Genomic DNA, 18,441 nt, shown 5'->3' with positions numbered 1-18,441 from the left:
GAACAGCGTAGTGGAGCAAGACGCTGAGAAGACAGAGAAAACAGAGGAAAAGAAAGAGACAGAATAAAGATGGAAAATACATTATAACTCACCTGGAAGACAGCAAGCAGAGTCGGAGTCACAGCCAGTCTGGACCCGACATAAGGGCACACGGACCAGTGAAGCAACTAGGTCCACGGAACGCCTGCACCAATCACGCGCCCCTGCACAGAGACGCAGGACGGAGAGTTCAATGCACAAAAACCTAAGGTGAGCAATAACCCCAACAGAGGGGATTTGGACCAGAGGGAGGTGGGAGTCCACCCATCAAAGAACCAGTATCTTAACCCTCCATTCTCCTGTTATAGGCCCTACCCAACGTCTGCCACATAACCAAGCAGACTTGGGTCCGGGATATTGCTTAGACCTCCATCCAGTATCGTGTGGCACCCCGTGGATACCAGATGAGCGTAACATGTGTCATTATTTTAGGCAGAAAACAAGATATTCTGCAAAAAGCGAGAAAGAAGGAACCCATTGATTCTGAAGGATCTAAGATGAAGATATTTCAAGATTTGTCAGCCACAAGACTCATTAAATGAAAAGGCTGCCGCCCCCTGGTGACCTGGCTGTGGAAGCACGACACCCGATACCGATGGGGCTTCCCTTTTTCACTAAATTTTGAGTATGACGGCGAGGGATTTTGGGTCACATCAGAAGAAGCTTGAGGGGTCTTGGACATTCTTCAATCCAGTTTGCAAGAAAAAGCCCAAGATGTAACTTGTATCCATAAAGGATCAACACGCTCGGACAGGACCACGTCCCCGAAAAGAGGCTGTGGCACCAGGAAATGCAAGTGGTATAACACACCATGAAGGCGGGGCATTTGAATAGGAATCTTAAGAATAGGAATCTTAAGAGACACAGATATATATCTCCATGCAAATATAGGCTACATCGTTCTTCCTGTGCTTGTTAGCAGTTTAGTGCCAAACAGTGTAGGAATGTGACTCAACTGTTGAGTCTTGATGGATGGGGAAAGAAGATCAGCAGCGTTAAACTGGGTTGGGTCTGTGGGGAGTAAGATTAAAGTTAGATTAAATTTGTGGTTCGACAACTTTCAGACATTTCTCTCTTCCCACCCTCCGAAACACGGCACTGTTACTCTCTGTTCTGTCTATGTACCCAATCAAAATCAGCTACATTTTGGCAACACCCTCTTTGACTTTCTGGAAGGTAGGAAGCTGGGCTTTTTAATATGTGGGGGTGATGTTAACATTGTATCTGACCCTGCAATGGATTGGGATTGAGCGAAGCAGGGTGCTTTCCGCCCATCTGGCCCGGCGAGAGAGGGACTCACCGATCTTCTAAGGTCCAATCATCTCATTGATACTTGGCGCAGAATGCACCCCCACGAGAAAGCGTTCACTTTTTACTCCCCCCACATTTGACACATCCACGGAAAGAACCCCAGTTTAGAGGAATACTCGCTGAAGAGATAAATGACTATTTTGTTTCTAATGACACATGGGAAACAACACTAAACACAGTCTGGGAGGCGGCTAAAGTCACAATCCGGGGAGTGCTAATTAATAGCAGAGGGGGCATTTAGAAAAAGGACCAGAGTGAGGAGAGAGCTAGCTCTCAAAGGTGAAATCAGGCAAAAGGAATCATCTCTCCAGTCCCACCCTAGTGACAGAGAGGAAACCTTGGCACATATTAGATTGCTTCGGAAAGAGCTTGGTGATATATGGCAGAACAAAACACTGACCCAGTTGTGATATTTAAAGCAGAAATACTATGAGAAGGGTGATAAGGTTCATACAATGTTGGCCACTCGCCTCCGAAAACAAAGAGCAAACAGGGTGGTACCCATAGTGAAAGATGAAACAGGTAAAGAGGTGCTTAATCCCAGTGAGATTACAGGACGTTCTCCTATTTTTACAAGACCTTGTACAAAGCGGAGGTGGGAGGAGCATAGGGGGACATTGTACAGTACTTGTTGAGGTTCCCTTACGCCTCCATACCTTAAAAGCCGACCAAGTGGCACAGCGAGTAGAGCGCTCGCTTTGACATCTGTGCATGAGCCTGTTAACGCAGGTTCGAATCCCACCTGAGGGTTCGTAGCGCTATATAAATGCCTAATTATTATTATTTATTATTAGGTGATGATGAACAGCCCAATAACGATTGAGGAAGTCCAAAATGCCATCTCCAAACTGAAGGCAGGCTTAGCACCAGGGCAAGATGGGTTTACACTGACCTTTTATGAAGCTTATATCAATTCCCGTGCGCCCTTTTTAGTAAAACTCTTTAATAAAATTTTAGAAACCGGCCAAGCCCCAGCATCCTTTACAGAATCCAGGATTATAGTCATACTAAAAGAAGGCAAGGACATAACAGAATGTGCATCGTATTGTCCAATATCACTTATAAATGTCGCTGCCAAGGTATACGCAAGTGTACTGGCCAGCTGTCTTGCCCAGATGCTACTACTACTAATACATACTTACCAGGTCGGATATGTGAAAGGTGGGCAAGGCACGGACAATATCCACAAAACTTTAGAGTGGATAGCTTCCATTAATGAAAGTGACGATTGTACCACCCTAATGTCTATCAACGTGGAGAAGGCATTCTCAGGTTCGGGTGGCCTTTTCTGTGCACAGAGAGCATACTTGGCTTTTTAAGGCAGTGTTATTGGATGTTAGGAGATAGGAGAAATAACTGTTTGTTTTTGTTGCTATTTATACTGGGTAAATGGCAGTAACTGTGGGGAAAAGCATGCAATGTATGCATTTGTGAAGGTGTGGGAAATAAAGCAGAAGGATTTGATGGGTTCAGCAGCTTATTACTCTCCGGGATAGTTGTAGGGGAGAAGGTTCAAATAAGAAAACCTGGAAAAGTGCCAAAGGGACAAACCAAGTTTACCAGACGGCAGGTGATTAGCAAACTACTGAGTGATCCTGTGGTGCTTGGAGATGGGAGAGTCTGAAATAAAGTAAGGGTTGCAATAAAGGGTCTGGTGCTTGCGTTGCAGACTGAAGCGAAGGGGGAGATGTTTTATTTGTTGGTTTACTATACTGTTTGCACATAGTTGTACATGATGTGATAGACATGACTGCACCTGTGTATTGTTGAATGCTGTTGTAAATTCTAGAATGGAATGGGGAACCAGCTGGAATGGGAGAGCTGTCTAGATTGGAAGAACAGTTGTAGAGGCAGTGGTGTTGTTTCAGCTGGGAGCCTTTCAAATGATATTGGCTATCTGTGTGCATGAATAAAGATGCATGTACTCATCCTGGCTGCGTGTCACTTTATAACACCCTACAAAGCCTTCTCCCACAGTTATAATGTTATTTCTCCCATCTTTTAACATGAAATGGCACTTTGTTAGACAGCTGTGTGTGTTGTGTCTGATTACTATTATAATCATTCTTAAAGGAAGTTCAAAACTGTCAATGCAAGAAACAATCTCCGTCTGGTTGGTTTTCCTGAAAATACAGAAAGCGGTAACATGATAGACTTCCTGCTCAATAATTTGCCAAAAATACTGCAACTGGATCCTGCTGTAAACTTGGAAATTGAAAGAGCACATCGGGCACTTGGCCCAAACCTTCATTAGGTGAAAGGACAAGGCATATCATTGTGAAGTTCTTGAGGTTCCCAGTTAAGGAACTTATATTGAAGAAAGGACGTGAACTGAAAGATCTTGCTTGGGGAGGTAACAAGATTATGATTTTTGTGGATTTCAGTAAAGATGTCCTAGAGAAGAGAAAGGCGTTTGATAAGGCTAAAGTTAAAGCTTGTGAAAAAGGATTGAAATATTATATGGTCTTTCCTGCCATCATGAAGGTGATAATTGATGGACAGTTACATGCCTTTCGTGACTGTAAGAGTGCAGAGGCTTTTTTAACAGATTTGGATGTTGACCCAATGGAAGGTACATCTGGTGATACTAAAACTGCTAATCTGATAAGAAGAAAGAAGCAGAGGCCTATCTACGCTGATTGAGGATTGAGTATCGATTTGTCTTTCACTTTTTTTGGTATTTAGTATTTTAATACCCGTTAGAAACTTTTTTTTATTGTTACTATGTATCATTATTTCATTGTTAAGATGGCCGCCAGCATTTTTATTTTTGCCGTTTACAAAGTTTTAGAACCTCTGAGTTCACTTAAATGTATATGGACATTCTTACGGTAGCGACTAGTTCCCATCCGAGAAAAGGACCATCGCAATGGCCCGCCCCCTTGTTGTCACGTGACCTCTGATGTCATCCGTGTGCTTTCCGGAGCAGAGAAGCGTTTCCGGAGCACGTTCAGTAAGCGGGCTGGGGCTGAGCGGGAATTTTGAACGCTCTGGCTGCCGCCGGTGCAAGTGCAACCGGACCCTGCCAGCCTTTTGCTTGCAGCGTTTGGGTGGGCATTTCAACACCGGGAACATTTCTAGGAGGCCCTGGAGCATCCTGAGCGGCAAGGCTCTGGCTGCCAGGCTGCAGAAACAGCAGCAACTCGTTTGCTTTTGGCTGTAAATACAATTGGAATTTTCTTCTGGATACCGTGAACGTTCCTGCAAGACACCCGATTTAGACGGGGGAGCAGGAAATTACATTTACTTTAAAAATCATGCTCAGCTATTCAACATGAAAGGTATGGAGGGCTAAGAAAAGGAACAGGGAGACAGTGTATGCTTGTGTTTAACTGATCAACGGGGGTTAATAGAGTGATTTAATGTTTTATGAGGGTGTGATTATTAGGATGCGTGGTTTTAGAGGGTTGGCTGGGGCTATCTGCGTGTGATTCGGGATGGCACACAGGCATCTGTTGCAAGGGGGAAGGAGCATCTTGCTATTTGGAAGAAGGATCAGGCATTATGGTATTGGACTAGAGGGAGGGATTGGGCATCTTGCTGGGGTCTGAATGGTTGGATAGGGGCATGCTGGTGTAGGTCTGGTGGGATGGGGCACTTTTGTGTGGCTCTGGAGAAAGGGGGCACATTGGTGTGGGTCTGGAGGGATGGATAGGACATAGTGGTGTGGGTCTGGGTGAGGGATAGGGACAGTGGTATGGGTTGGGGTACATTGGTGTGGGTCTGGGGAGGGATGGAGGTCATGGGTGTGTTTCTGGAGGGAGAGATGGGGCACAGTGGGTCTGGAGGGTGGCATGGGTCATCTAGGTGTGGGTTGGGAAGTGGGACGGGGCATTTTGGTGTGGCTCTGGAGGGAGGTGGTGGGGGCACATTGGTGTGACTCTGGAGGGAGGTGGTGGGGCACATTGGTGTGGATCTTGGCGGAGGGATTGTGCACATGGGTGTGTTCTGGAGAGAGAGATGGGGCACAGTGGGTCTGGTGGGTAGCATGGGTCATCTAGGTGTGGGTTAGGAAGTTGGACGGGACATCTTGGTGTGGCTCTGGAGGGAGGTGGTGGGGGCACATTGGTGTGGATCTGGGTGGAGGGATGATGCACATGGGTGTGTTTCTGAAGGGAGAGATGGGGCACAGTGTGTCTGGAGGGTGGCATGGGTCATCTAGGTATGGGTTGGGAAGGGGCATTTTGGTGTGGCTCTGGAGGGAGGTGGTGGGGGCACATTGGTGTGGCTCTGGCGTTAGGTGGTGGGGGCACATTGGTGTGGATCTGGGTGGAGGGATGTTGCACATGGGTGTGTTTCAGGAGGAAGAGATGGGGCACAGTGTGTCTGGAGGGTGGCATGGTTCATCTAGGTGTGGATTGGGAAGTGGGACGGGGCATTTTGGTGCGGCTCTGGAGGGAGGTGGTTGGGGCACATTGGTGTGGCTCTGGAGGGAGGTGGTGGGGCACATTGGTGTGGATCTTGGCGGAAGGATGGTGCACATGGGTGTGTTTCTGGAGGGAGAGATGGGGCACAGTGGGTCTGGTGGGTAGCATGGGTCATCTAGGTGTGGGTTAGGAAGTTGGGCGGGGCATCTTGGTGTGGCTCTGGAGGAAGGTGGTGGGGCACATTGGTGTGGCTCTGGAGGGAGGTGGTGGGGCACATGGGTGTGTTTCTGGAGGGAGAGATGGGGCACAGTGGGTCTGGAGGGTGGCATGGGTCATCTAGGTGTGGGTTGGGAAGTTGGACGGGGCATCTTCGTGTGGCTCTGGAGGGAGGTAGTGGGGGCACATTTGTGTGGATCTGGGTGGAGGGATGGGTGCACATGGGTGTGTTTCTGGAGGGAGAGATGGGGCACAGTGTGTCTGGAGGGTGGCATGGGTCATCTAGGTGTGGGTTGGGAAGTGGGACAGGGCATTTTGGTGTGGCTCTGGAGGGAGGTTGTCGGGCACATTGGTGTGGATCTTGGCGGAGGGATGGTGCACATGGGTGTGTTTCTGGAGGGGGAGATGGGGCACAGTGGGTCTGGTGGGTAGTATGGGTCATCTAGGTGTGGGTTAGGAAGTTGGACGGGGCATTTTGGTGTGGCTCTGGAGGGAGGTGGTGGGGCACATTGGTGTCGCTCTGGAGGGAGGGGGATGGAGCACATGGGCGTGTTTCTGGAGGGAGAGATGGGGCACAGTGGGTCTGGAGGGTGACATGGGTCATCTAGGTGTGGGTTGGGAAGTGGAACGGGGCATTTTGGTGTGGCTCTAGAGGGAGGTGGTGGGGGCACATCGGTGTGGCTCTGGAGGGAGGTGGTGGGGCACATTGGTGTGGATCTTGGCGGAGGGATGGTGCATATGGGTGTGTTTCTGGAGGGAGAGATGGGGGAACAGTGTATCTGGAGGGTGGCATGGGTCATCTAGGTGTGGGTTGGGAAGTGGAACAGGGCATTTTGGTGTGGCTCTGGAGGGAGGTGGTGGGGGCACATTGGTGTGGCTCTGGAGGGAGGTGGTGGGGCACATTGGTGTGGATCTTGGCGGAAGGATTGTGCACATGGGTATGTTTCTGGAGGGAGAGATGGGGAACAGTGGGTCTGGTGGGTAGCATGGGTCATCTAGGTGTGGGTTGCGAAGTTGGATGGGCCATCTTGGTGTGGCTCTGGGGGAGGTGGTGGGGGCACATGGGTGTGTTTCTGGAGGGAGAGATGGGGCACAGCGGGTCGGGAGGGTGGCATGGGTCATCTAGGTGTGGGTTGCGAAGTTGGATGGGGCATCTTGTTGTGGCTCTGGGGGGAGGTGGTGGGGGCACATTGCCGTGGATCTGGGCGGAGGGATGGTGCACATGCGTGTGTTTCTGGAGGGAGAGATGGGGCATAGTGGGTCTGGAGGGTGGCATGGGTCATCTAGGTGTGGGTTGGGAAGTGGTACGGGCATCTTGGTGTGGCTCCGGAGGGAGGTGGTGGGGGCCCATTGGTGTGGCTCTGGCGGGAGGTGGTGGGGGCCCATTGGTGTGGCTCTGGAGGGAGGTGGTGGGGGCCCATTGGTGTGGCTCTGGAGGGAGGTGGTGGGGGCCCATTGGTGTGGCTCTGGAGGGAGGTGGTGGGGCACATTGGTGTGGCTCTGGGTGGAGGGATGGTGCACATGGGTGTGTTTCTGGAGGTAGAGATGGGGCACAGTGTGTCTGGAGGGAGGCATGGGTCATCTAGGTGTGGGTTGGGAAGTGGGACAGGGCATTTTGGTGTGGCTCTGGAGGGAGGTGGTGGGGCACATTGGTGTGGATCTTGGCGGAGGGATGGTGCACATGGGTGTGTTTCTGGAGGGAGAGATGGGGCACAGGGGGTCTGGTGGGTAGCATGGGTCATCTAGGTGTGGGTTAGGAAGTTGGACGGGGCATCTTGGTGTGGCTCTGTGGGGAGGTGGTGGGGCACATTGGTGTGGCTCTGAAGGGAGGTGGATGGTGCACATGGGTGTGTTTCTGGAAGGAGAGATGGGGCACAGTGGTTCTGGAGGGTGGCATGGGTCATCTAGGTGTGGGTTGGGAAGTTGGACTGGGCATCTTGGTGTGGCTCTGTAGGGAGGTGTTGGGGGCACATTGGTGTGGGTTTGATGGGAGGGATGGGGACATTGGTCTGGGGAGGGATGACCGCATATTGGTGTGGGTCTGGAAGGAGGGGATGGGGCACATTGGTGTGGGTCTGGGCGGATGGGGGCATACTAGGATGGGTGGTTTTAGAGGGGGTTGGCTGGGGCTATCTGCATGTGATTCAGGATCGGCACATGGGCATCTGATGGAAGGGGCATCTTGCTATGTGGAGGGAGGATGGGCCATTATGGTATTGGTCTAGAGGGAGGGATGGGGAATCTTGGTGTGGTTCTGAGAGGAAAGGATGGTGCACATGGGTGTGGGTCTGTAGGGAGGGATGGGGACATTGCTGTGGGTATGAAGGGAGGCATAGGACACATTGGTGTGCATCTGGAGGGAGGGATGGAGCACATTGGTGTGGGTCTGGAGGGAAGGATTGGGGTTCATGGGTCGGAGGACGGATAGGGGCATCTTTCTGTGTGGAGGGAGCATGGGCCATCATGGTATGGGTCTTGAGGAAGGGATTGGGCATCGTGGCGTCTGGATTGGAGGGGGCATTGTTGATATGGAATGGAGGGACAGGGCATATAATGGGGGCATGTCAGGGAATGGTGGAGCATGTGGGTCAGGGCTGGAGCGCTCTGGTGGGAAGGAAGGGGGCATCTGGGTGTGAATGGAGGGATATAGGGTATGTTTGTCTGGAGAGAAGGATGTTGGTTTATTGGAGTGGTGGGAGCATGTGTGTGTCGAAGGGATGGGGTAATCGGGTGTGGGTATAGAGAGAGGGCGAATGGCGCCATCTGAGTGTGGAGGTAGAGATGAAGCATATGGGTGTGGCTCTGAGGGGTGGAGCATCTTGGTGTAGGTATGGCGGGACGGATGTTGGTGTCTTTGTGTGGGTTCGGATGGAGGGATGGTGGCATGTAGGTCAGGAGGGAGGTGGCATTTGAATCTGGAACGTGTTTGGAAAGAGAAATGGGGCGTTTGAGTGTGAATGGTTTCTGCTTGTGGGTGGGGGCATAAAGGATCATTAACAGCGGAGCAGCGGGAGGGAGAGCCGTGGGCCCGACCTCGGTTGCATCCCAGACGTGCACACCCACAGCCCGGGGCACCTCTCGCAGAGCGGTCCGGTGTGCGTGGTTAACCAGCCCCCTCTTCTCACTAAGCCCGCATCTACGCTGGCCGGGGGCGCACTCTCCTCTCTCTGACCTGCCAGCGGCTGGGCATTGGTGGGCACACCCCGGTCACCACGGAAGCCCCGAGTGGGGGCAGCCGGGAGCTGAGGGAAACCTGACTGCTCTCGAGGGGTGCCTCCCCAGGCAGACAGGCGCCCGGCACGCCAGGCATGAGCCCTGAGCCATGGTGCAGCTGGCTCACTTGACGGTGAGCGCCAAGGTTCCAGCCGCCCACATCTGTGTGTGAGCAATGGCCAGGCCCGCTGGCACAGTGGGTGACCTTCCCTCTTGCCCAGGTACCTGGAGCTGGGCCCTATGCAGCCGGGCTGGGGTTTGAAGACTCTAGTGGTCCCACCCGACCCCCTGTCTGTGCTGTCTCTGGCCTGCCTCGTTGTCCATCTCCCAGCCCCCCCTCCCAAAAGGGAAGGGGTCGGGGAAGGATGAGTGGATCGGGCCGTGTGGGCAGGTGGCGGAGCGGCCTACCTCCATCCCCCTGGGAAGCGCTGTGCTGCTGCAGCTGGCGGTCAGGCTGAGCACCTGGATTATTATTATTTTTTTTTTAAAACCACAATGGTTTCGGCCGAGCTAGACAGGGAGCTGGGCTGTCCTGCCACAGCCAGCGCTGCCTCCCCCAACCTCTCCTGCACCGGCAGGGTCAGGCCGACGTCTAGGACAAAAAAAGTTGCCTGTGGCTCTTGGCGGTGGATCACTCGACTCGTGCATCGATGAAGAACGCAGCTAGCTGCGAGAATTAGTGTGAATTGCAGGACACATTGATCAACACGTCGAACGCACCATGTGGCCCTGGGTTTTTCCCGGGACTATGCCTGTCTGAGGGTCACTTGTACATGAATCGCCCCGGGGTTCACTCCCAGGGTCGTGGCTGGGGCTGTTGCAGGGACCCCATTCCATTCATCCCCCTAAGGTCAGACCCCGATCAGCACCGTCGCTGGATCCTTGGATCTGGCGAGCAAGCTCATTGCTGACGCGTCCTGGCTTCCCCAGTTTCCCCTCCTCATGCTGGTTTCGGGAGGGCCGGGTAGCCCACGCACCCTGGATGTGGTGGTGGCGGCAGCAGGCTTTAAAAAAGCCTGGCACACCTTCACCCCACCCCGGGGCACCTGGCCGTGCTGTGTGTGTGGCTGTCTTTGGTGTCCCACGGCTGCCGGCGCAGGATGACCATGGAGCGCGGACCTCGTGACCATGTGGGCTTCAGTCACAGATTGGGACAGAATACACTTGCCTGCACCAAGGGCTGGGGCAACCCCCCGTACGGGCCCGAGGCCAGCTGCCCTGAGCTTTGTGCTCCCCGACCACGGCCTCAGATCAGACGTGGTGACCTGCTGAATTTAAGCATATTACTAAGCAGAGGAAAAGGAACTAACCAAGATTCCCTCAGTAAAGGCCAGTGAAAAGGGAAGAGCCCAGCGCCGAATCCCCATTCAGCAGCAGGCGTGGGAAATGTGGCGTACAGAAGACGGACTCCCCGGCATCGCTCAGGGGGCTCAAGTCCTTCTGATCGAGTCTCCCCACGCGGATGGTGTTAGGCCGATAGCGGCCTCTTGCACACCGGGATCAGGTCTTCTTGGAGTCAGGTTGCTTGGGAATGCAGCCCAAAGCGTGTGGTAAACTCTAAGGCTAAATACGGGCGCGAGACTGGTGGCCAACAAGTACCGTAAGGGAAAGTTGAAGAGAGTTCAAGAGGGTGTGAAACGGTTGAGCGGTAAACTGGTGGGGTCTGTGCAGTCCACCCACAGGATTCAACACGGCAGGCAGGTTGGTCACCTGGAACGGTGGAGGCCCTTGCAGGTCTGCAGCCCGGGCACATCCAGCCCCAGCAGGGCGCATTTCCTCTGTATCGGTGCAACATGACCGGCTGGGAAGGCCCAGGGGGCAGGTGGCTCTCTGCTCCAGCAGAGAGTGTTACAGCCCCCTGACAGCAGTTTTGCTGTGTCCACGGGGCTGAGGGAGATAGACCGCCACCGGGCCCTTATCCGCCAACTGTCCTGGCCCCTCTTGGGGGTTGCTAGAGTGGCCACGGGAGACGGGGCTCCCGATGTGACTGTGGTGGACTGCCCTCAATACGCCCCAACCACATTGTGCTGCCGGGCGGGGAGGCACACAAAGGGCGCCAGGGGTCTGAGGTGATGTCGGTTAACCACCCGACCTGTCTGGAAACACTGACTAAGAGTATAACGCCTGCCCGAGTCAGAGGGATGAATGAAACCCTGTGATGTAATGATGTTGAGGGCCGGTGCCCGGTGATTGCAGTGGCATCCTGTTGCGGTGGGCCCTCCACCGACCCGTCTCGCCCACTCTGTCAGAGAGATGATGCATGAGCGATAGGACCCGAAAGATGGTGAACTCGGCCTGGTGGAGGTCCGTAGCGGTCCTGATGTGTAAATCGTTCATCCGACCTGGGTATAGGGGCAAAAGACTAATCGAATGATATAGTAGCTGGTTCTCTCCGAAGTTTCACTCAGGATAGCTGGCGCACAGAAACCCCAGTTTTATCTAGCAAAGCGAATGCTTAGAGGTCTTGGGGCCAAAATTATCTCAACCTGCTCTCAAACTTTAAATGGGTATGAAGCCCGGCTTGCTGGCGTGGAGCCGGGTATTGTATGAAAGTGCTCAGTGGGCAACTTTTGGTAAGCAGAACAGGCGCTGCGGGATGAACCGCACCCGGGGTTAAGGTGCATGATGCAGATGCCCATGAGTCCCCAGAAACGGTGTTGGTTGATATAGACAGCAGGATGGTGGCCATGGTAGTCGGAATCCGCTAAGGAGTGTGTAACAACTCACCTGTCGAATCAACTAGCCCTGTAAATGGATGGCCCTGGAGCATCAGGCCCATACCAGGCCAGCGTTGAGAGCCGCGGGGGCTAAGTCAGGCGAGTAGGAGGGCTGCTGCAGTACGCACAGAAGCCCGGGGCGAGGGCCCGCGTGGAGCCGCCACAGGTGCAGATCTTGGTTGTAGTAGCAAATATTAAAACAAGAACTTTGAAGGATGAAGTGGAGAAGGGTTCCATGTGAACAGAAGTTGAACATGGGTCAGTCAGTCCTAAGAGATGGGCGAGCGCCGTTCGGAAGGGATGGGCTATGGCCTCCATTGCCCTCAGCCGATCGACAGGAAGTCGGGTTCAGATCCCCGAACCCAGAGTGGCAGGGGCGGGCACCCTTGCGGCGTCCAGTGCAGTAATGCAAATGATCCCAGAGAAGCCGGCGGGAGCCGCACAGTTTTTTTTTTTTTAAAACAATTTTTATTTTATATAACACATTAAACATTACAATTCTTGGGACTTCCATCATCAGATTCAGCTTCAGAGTGTTACAATCAGCATTGTTCAGTCCCATTCCCTCCCTCCCCCCTAACCTGAGCCAATATGTCCATGTCATCATCCTGTGATTTTTCAGGCGGGTTTATCGTCGTCTCTTTATCCGTTTCATCATCTCTCTGATCAGACTGTGGGGGCCACTCATGGTAGCCACCAGCTGCCTCCATTCAATTAGGGGTCCTACCTCCTCCTCCCCTCCCCTACAAACCGTGTCCCACCAAACAGCCGTTTCTGCCTCTGCCCATTTTAAGAGGTCAGCCCACCACAACTCTATCCTCGGCCCCTGGGCTGCCTTCCTGCACATTGCTATCCTTCGTTTGGCCAGGACATATGCTAGATCTTTCATTTTGCTTATGTGCCTTAAGTTACGTGGCCTAGGGAATCCCCTCAGCATGCATGCCCAGGCCGACTCCACCTCCAGTGTAATACCGGTTCCTGCTAAGCGTGTCTTCACTTCTTGCCAAAACCGCCCCACCTCAGGACAGGCCCAAAACATGTGGAGTAGCCCAGCCTCCTCCACCCCGCACCTAGGGCATTTCTGAGTCGTATGGCCACCAAACCTAGCGATCTTACTGGGGGTGAGATATGCTCTATGTGTGACATATAGTTGGATCTGCTGGAGCCTTGCGTTCCGGGACACTTTTTTAATGATATCTTTGGGCTCTTTTCCAGAGCCCATCCGACATAGGCTCTCCCACCTCATCCTTCCAAAGTTGTCTCAGTTGTGTCAAGTCCTTCCCCACCTTGGACCCCAACAGCTCGTATATGCGGGAAATCTCATGCCCACCCTCTGAAATATCATATATAGCCTCCATGGTGGCATCCGTTTGTCCGGTGAGCACCTCTGTTGGCCACTTCGCTCGTACTCTCTTGACCATTCTGGTGTAAGTTATGTACTGCCCTTTATGCACCCCAGTATCTTCGATCAGGTTCGGGAACTCTAATGCCTCCCCTTCCAGCCATATGTCTCTCAGGGTGGACAGGCCCACTGGTTCCCAGTACTTGCGGACCCCTTGTATCAGCTGGAGATCCTCTACACATAGTGCTGCAAGCGGCACCTGCATAGAGTACGGAAACGGGTGTCCCGCAATCTGCCACGTTCTGTGCCATATCTCCCATCCCAGTACCAGCAGCCGCCATCCCCCGGACCCTCGACTTGGACAGCCACACCACTTCTTTGAGGAAGAAGGGGAGCGGTTCCCTGCACAGCAGCCTGGTTTCTGCCGTCTCCTCGTCAGACAGCCATCTTGTTACATACTGCAGCTGCCCTGCCAGATAGTATAGCTCAAAATTTGGCAGGTTGATACCTCCCCTATCACACGAGTTATGTAGTTTCCAGAGGGCCACCCTGTTCCTGGAGTTGCCCCAGATGAAGCCCCTACAAAGGCTATGGAGGCTAGCGAAAAAGCGCCTCGGGATCCCATGCGGGATGTTAACAAAGAAATGCAACAGTCTGGGCAAAACTACCATTTTTAGCAGAGCAGCCCTCCCCACCATAGCCAGGGGTAACCTGGACCAGAATCCCATGCTGTTCTTAATTCTTTCTACTGCTTTAACCGTGTTGCGTGCATGTTCTTCTTCTGCCGTATGGTATATGTCAATTCCGAGATATCGGAACGACTTTGTGTGCCAGGGTATCGGCAACACTGGCAGACTCCCGGGCAATACAAGCTTGTATCTCCCCAGAGGGAACACGCTAGACTTTTTGGGGTTAACCGCTATGCCAGAGAGAACGGCAAATTGCTCCATCATGTCTAGAATATATTTCATGTTCTCTTCTGGGTAGCGTAAATATAACAGTATGTCGTCCGCATATAAAGAAACCAGGTGCATGCCACCCGCAGTGCGAATACCTATCTCCTCGTATTGCTGTCTCAGACAGGTGGCCAATGGCTCCAGTGCCAATATGTATAACATGGGCGACCACGGGCAGCCCTGTCTAGTGCCTCTTCTTAGTTGCCATTTGTCCGAAATGATAGCACCCGTTTTGACCCTGGCGATCGGGGCGCTGTATAACATTGTCACCCACCTGAGGTACCCCGGTCCCATTCGATAGCCCTCTAAGGTCGCGATCAACCAGGGCCATCTCACTCGTCGAAGGCCTTGACCGCATCTAGTGAAACTATTGCCAGTTCACCTGGGCCATTTTTTGTCTGGTCAAGGATGTGATGCAGTCTTCTGAGATTATCAGTTATGTTCCTGCCCGGGACATAGCCCGTTTGGTCGGCGTGTATCAGTTTACCAATGACAGCCTTAAGCCTATTTGCCAGTACAGCAGTGAGGATTTTACTATCCTGATTGAGCATCGATAAGGGCCTGTACGACCCACAATCAGTGCTAGGCTTGCCCGGCTTCAGAAGCGGGATAATCACCGCCTCTCGCAGGGTCTCTGGTAGCCTGCCTTGCTCATACGACTCGTTAAGCATGGCCAGCAGCGGGGGAAGCAACTCTTGTTTATACAAAAAAGGTAGCAGGCGCCCCTCTCTCGAAAGAACAAGGCATGATAACCTGTTCAGTGGATATTAACCACATTGAGAGTTCGCAGCCATTGCTTTTTGCTCACTGTACCTTCACAGATGGGAAATATCCATTTGCATATCAGTCTTTGTCCCGCCCACAAGGGTAGTCCAGCACCGAAATGCTATGGCAATTCCTCTCTGAACAAGAGTACCATCAGCAACCCCATACACATGTTTCAGCCTTGTTGGGCATCATCAGTGAGGTGAAGCTGAGCCTCTCTAAGCACAGTGAGCAGGGAGTCCACGTCTGGTTGCCCCCAGGTAACCTAGGGTGACCAACCCCAAGTTCCTTTCAAAAATACAAAAAAGGTAGCAGGCGCCCCTCTCTCGAAAGAACAAGGCATGATAACCTGTTCAGTGGATATTAACCACATTGAGAGTTCGCAGCCATTGCTTTTTGCTCACTGTACCTTCACAGATGGGAAATATCCATTTGCATATCAGTCTTTGTCCCGCCCACAAGGGTAGTCCAGCACCGAAATGCTATGGCAATTCCTCTCTGAACAAGAGTACCATCAGCAACCCCATACACATGTTTCAGCCTTGTTGGGCATCATCAGTGAGGTGAAGCTGAGCCTCTCTAAGCACAGTGAGCAGGGAGTCCACGTCTGGTTGCCCCCAGGTAACCTAGGGTGACCAACCCCAAGTTCCTTTCAAAAATACAAAAAAGGTAGCAGGCGCCCCTCTCTCGAAAGAACAAGGCATGATAACCTGTTCAGTGGATATTAACCACATTGAGAGTTCGCAGCCATTGCTTTTTGCTCACTGTACCTTCACAGATGGGAAATATCCATTTGCATATCAGTCTTTGTCCCGCCCACAAGGGTAGTCCAGCACCGAAATGCTATGGCAATTCCTCTCTGAACAAGAGTACCATCAGCAACCCCATACACATGTTTCAGCCTTGTTGGGCATCATCAGTGAGGTGAAGCTGAGCCTCTCTAAGCACAGTGAGCAGGGAGTCCACGTCTGGTTGCCCCCAGGTAACCTAGGGTGACCAACCCCAAGTTCCTTTCAAAAATACAAAAAAGGTAGCAGGCGCCCCTCTCTCGAAAGAACAAGGCATGATAACCTGTTCAGTGGATATTAACCACATTGAGAGTTCGCAGCCATTGCTTTTTGCTCACTGTACCTTCACAGATGGGAAATATCCATTTGCATATCAGTCTTTGTCCCGCCCACAAGGGTAGTCCAGCACCGAAATGCTATGGCAATTCCTCTCTGAACAAGAGTACCATCAGCAACCCCATACACATGTTTCAGCCTTGTTGGGCATCATCAGTGAGGTGAAGCTGAGCCTCTCTAAGCACAGTGAGCAGGGAGTCCACGTCTGGTTGCCCCCAGGTAACCTAGGGTGACCAACCCCAAGTTCCTTTCAAAAATACAAAAAAGGTAGCAGGCGCCCCTCTCTCGAAAGAACAAGGCATGATAACCTGTTCAGTGGATATTAACCACATTGAGAGTTCGCAGCCATTGCTTTTTGCTCACTGTACCTTCACAGATGGGAAATATCCATTTGCATATCAGTCTTTGTCCCGCCCACAAGGGTAGTCCAGCACCGAAATGCTATGGCAATTCCTCTCTGAACAAGAGTACCATCAGCAACCCCATACACATGTTTCAGCCTTGTTGGGCATCATCAGTGAGGTGAAGCTGAGCCTCTCTAAGCACAGTGAGCAGGGAGTCCACGTCTGGTTGCCCCCAGGTAACCTAGGGTGACCAACCCCAAGTTCCTTTCAAAAATACAAAAAAGGTAGCAGGCGCCCCTCTCTCGAAAGAACAAGGCATGATAACCTGTTCAGTGGATATTAACCACATTGAGAGTTCGCAGCCATTGCTTTTTGCTCACTGTACCTTCACAGATGGGAAATATCCATTTGCATATCAGTCTTTGTCCCGCCCACAAGGGTAGTCCAGCACCGAAATGCTATGGCAATTCCTCTCTGAACAAGAGTACCATCAGCAACCCCATACACATGTTTCAGCCTTGTTGGGCATCATCAGTGAGGTGAAGCTGAGCCTCTCTAAGCACAGTGAGCAGGGAGTCCACGTCTGGTTGCCCCCAGGTAACCTAGGGTGACCAACCCCAAGTTCCTTTCAAAAATACAAAAAAGGTAGCAGGCGCCCCTCTCTCGAAAGAACAAGGCATGATAACCTGTTCAGTGGATATTAACCACATTGAGAGTTCGCAGCCATTGCTTTTTGCTCACTGTACCTTCACAGATGGGAAATATCCATTTGCATATCAGTCTTTGTCCCGCCCACAAGGGTAGTCCAGCACCGAAATGCTATGGCAATTCCTCTCTGAACAAGAGTACCATCAGCAACCCCATACACATGTTTCAGCCTTGTTGGGCATCATCAGTGAGGTGAAGCTGAGCCTCTCTAAGCACAGTGAGCAGGGAGTCCACGTCTGGTTGCCCCCAGGTAACCTAGGGTGACCAACCCCAAGTTCCTTTCAAAAATACAAAAAAGGTAGCAGGCGCCCCTCTCTCGAAAGAACAAGGCATGATAACCTGTTCAGTGGATATTAACCACATTGAGAGTTCGCAGCCATTGCTTTTTGCTCACTGTACCTTCACAGATGGGAAATATCCATTTGCATAGAGAGAGGGGCGCCCGCTACCTTTGCAAACTAAATTTCAAGGAACCTGGGATTGGTAACCCTAGGTCTCCTGGGGGCAACCAGACGTGGTCTCCCTCTCACTGTGCTTAGAGAGGCATCAGCTTCACCTCACTGATGATCCCCAACAAGGGTGAAACACGTGTATGGGGTTGCTGGTGGTACTCTCGTTCAGGTTGGAATTGCCATTGCATTTCGGTGCTGGACTGCCCCTGGGCAGGACAAAGACTGATATGCAAATGGATATTTCCCATCTGTGAAAGGCACAGTGAGTAAAAGCAGTGGCTGCGAACTCTCAAGTGGTTAATAACCACTGAACAGGTTATCAGGCCTTGTTCTGTCGAGAGAGGGGCGCCCGCTACCTTTGCAAACTAAATTTCAAGGAACCTGGGATTGGTAACCCTAGGTCTCCTGGGGGCAACCAGACGTGGTCTCCCTCTCACTGTGCTTAGAGAGGCATCAGCTTCACCTCACTGATGATCCCCAACAAGGGTGAAACACGTGTATGGGGTTGCTGGTGGTACTCTCGTTCAGGTTGGAATTGCCATTGCATTTCGGTGCTGGACTGCCCCTGGGCAGGACAAAGACTGATATGCAAATGGATATTTCCCATCTGTGAAAGGCACAGTGAGTAAAAGCAGTGGCTGCGAACTCTCAAGTGGTTAATAACCACTGAACAGGTTATCAGGCCTTGTTCTGTCGAGAGAGGGGCGCCCGCTACCTTTGCAAACTAAATTTCAAGGAACCTGGGATTGGTAACCCTAGGTCTCCTGGGGGCAACCAGACGTGGTCTCCCTCTCACTGTGCTTAGAGAGGCATCAGCTTCACCTCACTGATGATCCCCAACAAGGGTGAAACACGTGTATGGGGTTGCTGGTGGTACTCTCGTTCAG

General features: G+C 52.2%; 1 non-coding gene across 1 annotated transcript; it reads left to right on the top strand.

The window, feature by feature from the left end:
- The first annotated feature begins 9,761 nt into the window (after positions 1–9,761).
- LOC138496177 (5.8S ribosomal RNA) lies at positions 9,762–9,912 on the top strand. Its single transcript, XR_011277730.1, has one exon. It is a non-coding gene; the product is annotated as a 5.8S ribosomal RNA (ribosomal RNA).
- The last annotated feature ends 8,529 nt before the right edge of the window (positions 9,913–18,441 follow it).

The sequence above is a fragment of the Ambystoma mexicanum genome, chromosome 10, assembly GCF_040938575.1.
Source record: "Ambystoma mexicanum isolate Mex_15411 chromosome 10, UKY_AmexF1_1, whole genome shotgun sequence".
NCBI lineage: Eukaryota > Metazoa > Chordata > Amphibia > Caudata > Ambystomatidae > Ambystoma > Ambystoma mexicanum.
Note: the sequence above shows the minus strand (reverse complement) of the source record. Positions and strands in the feature narration are given on the sequence as shown.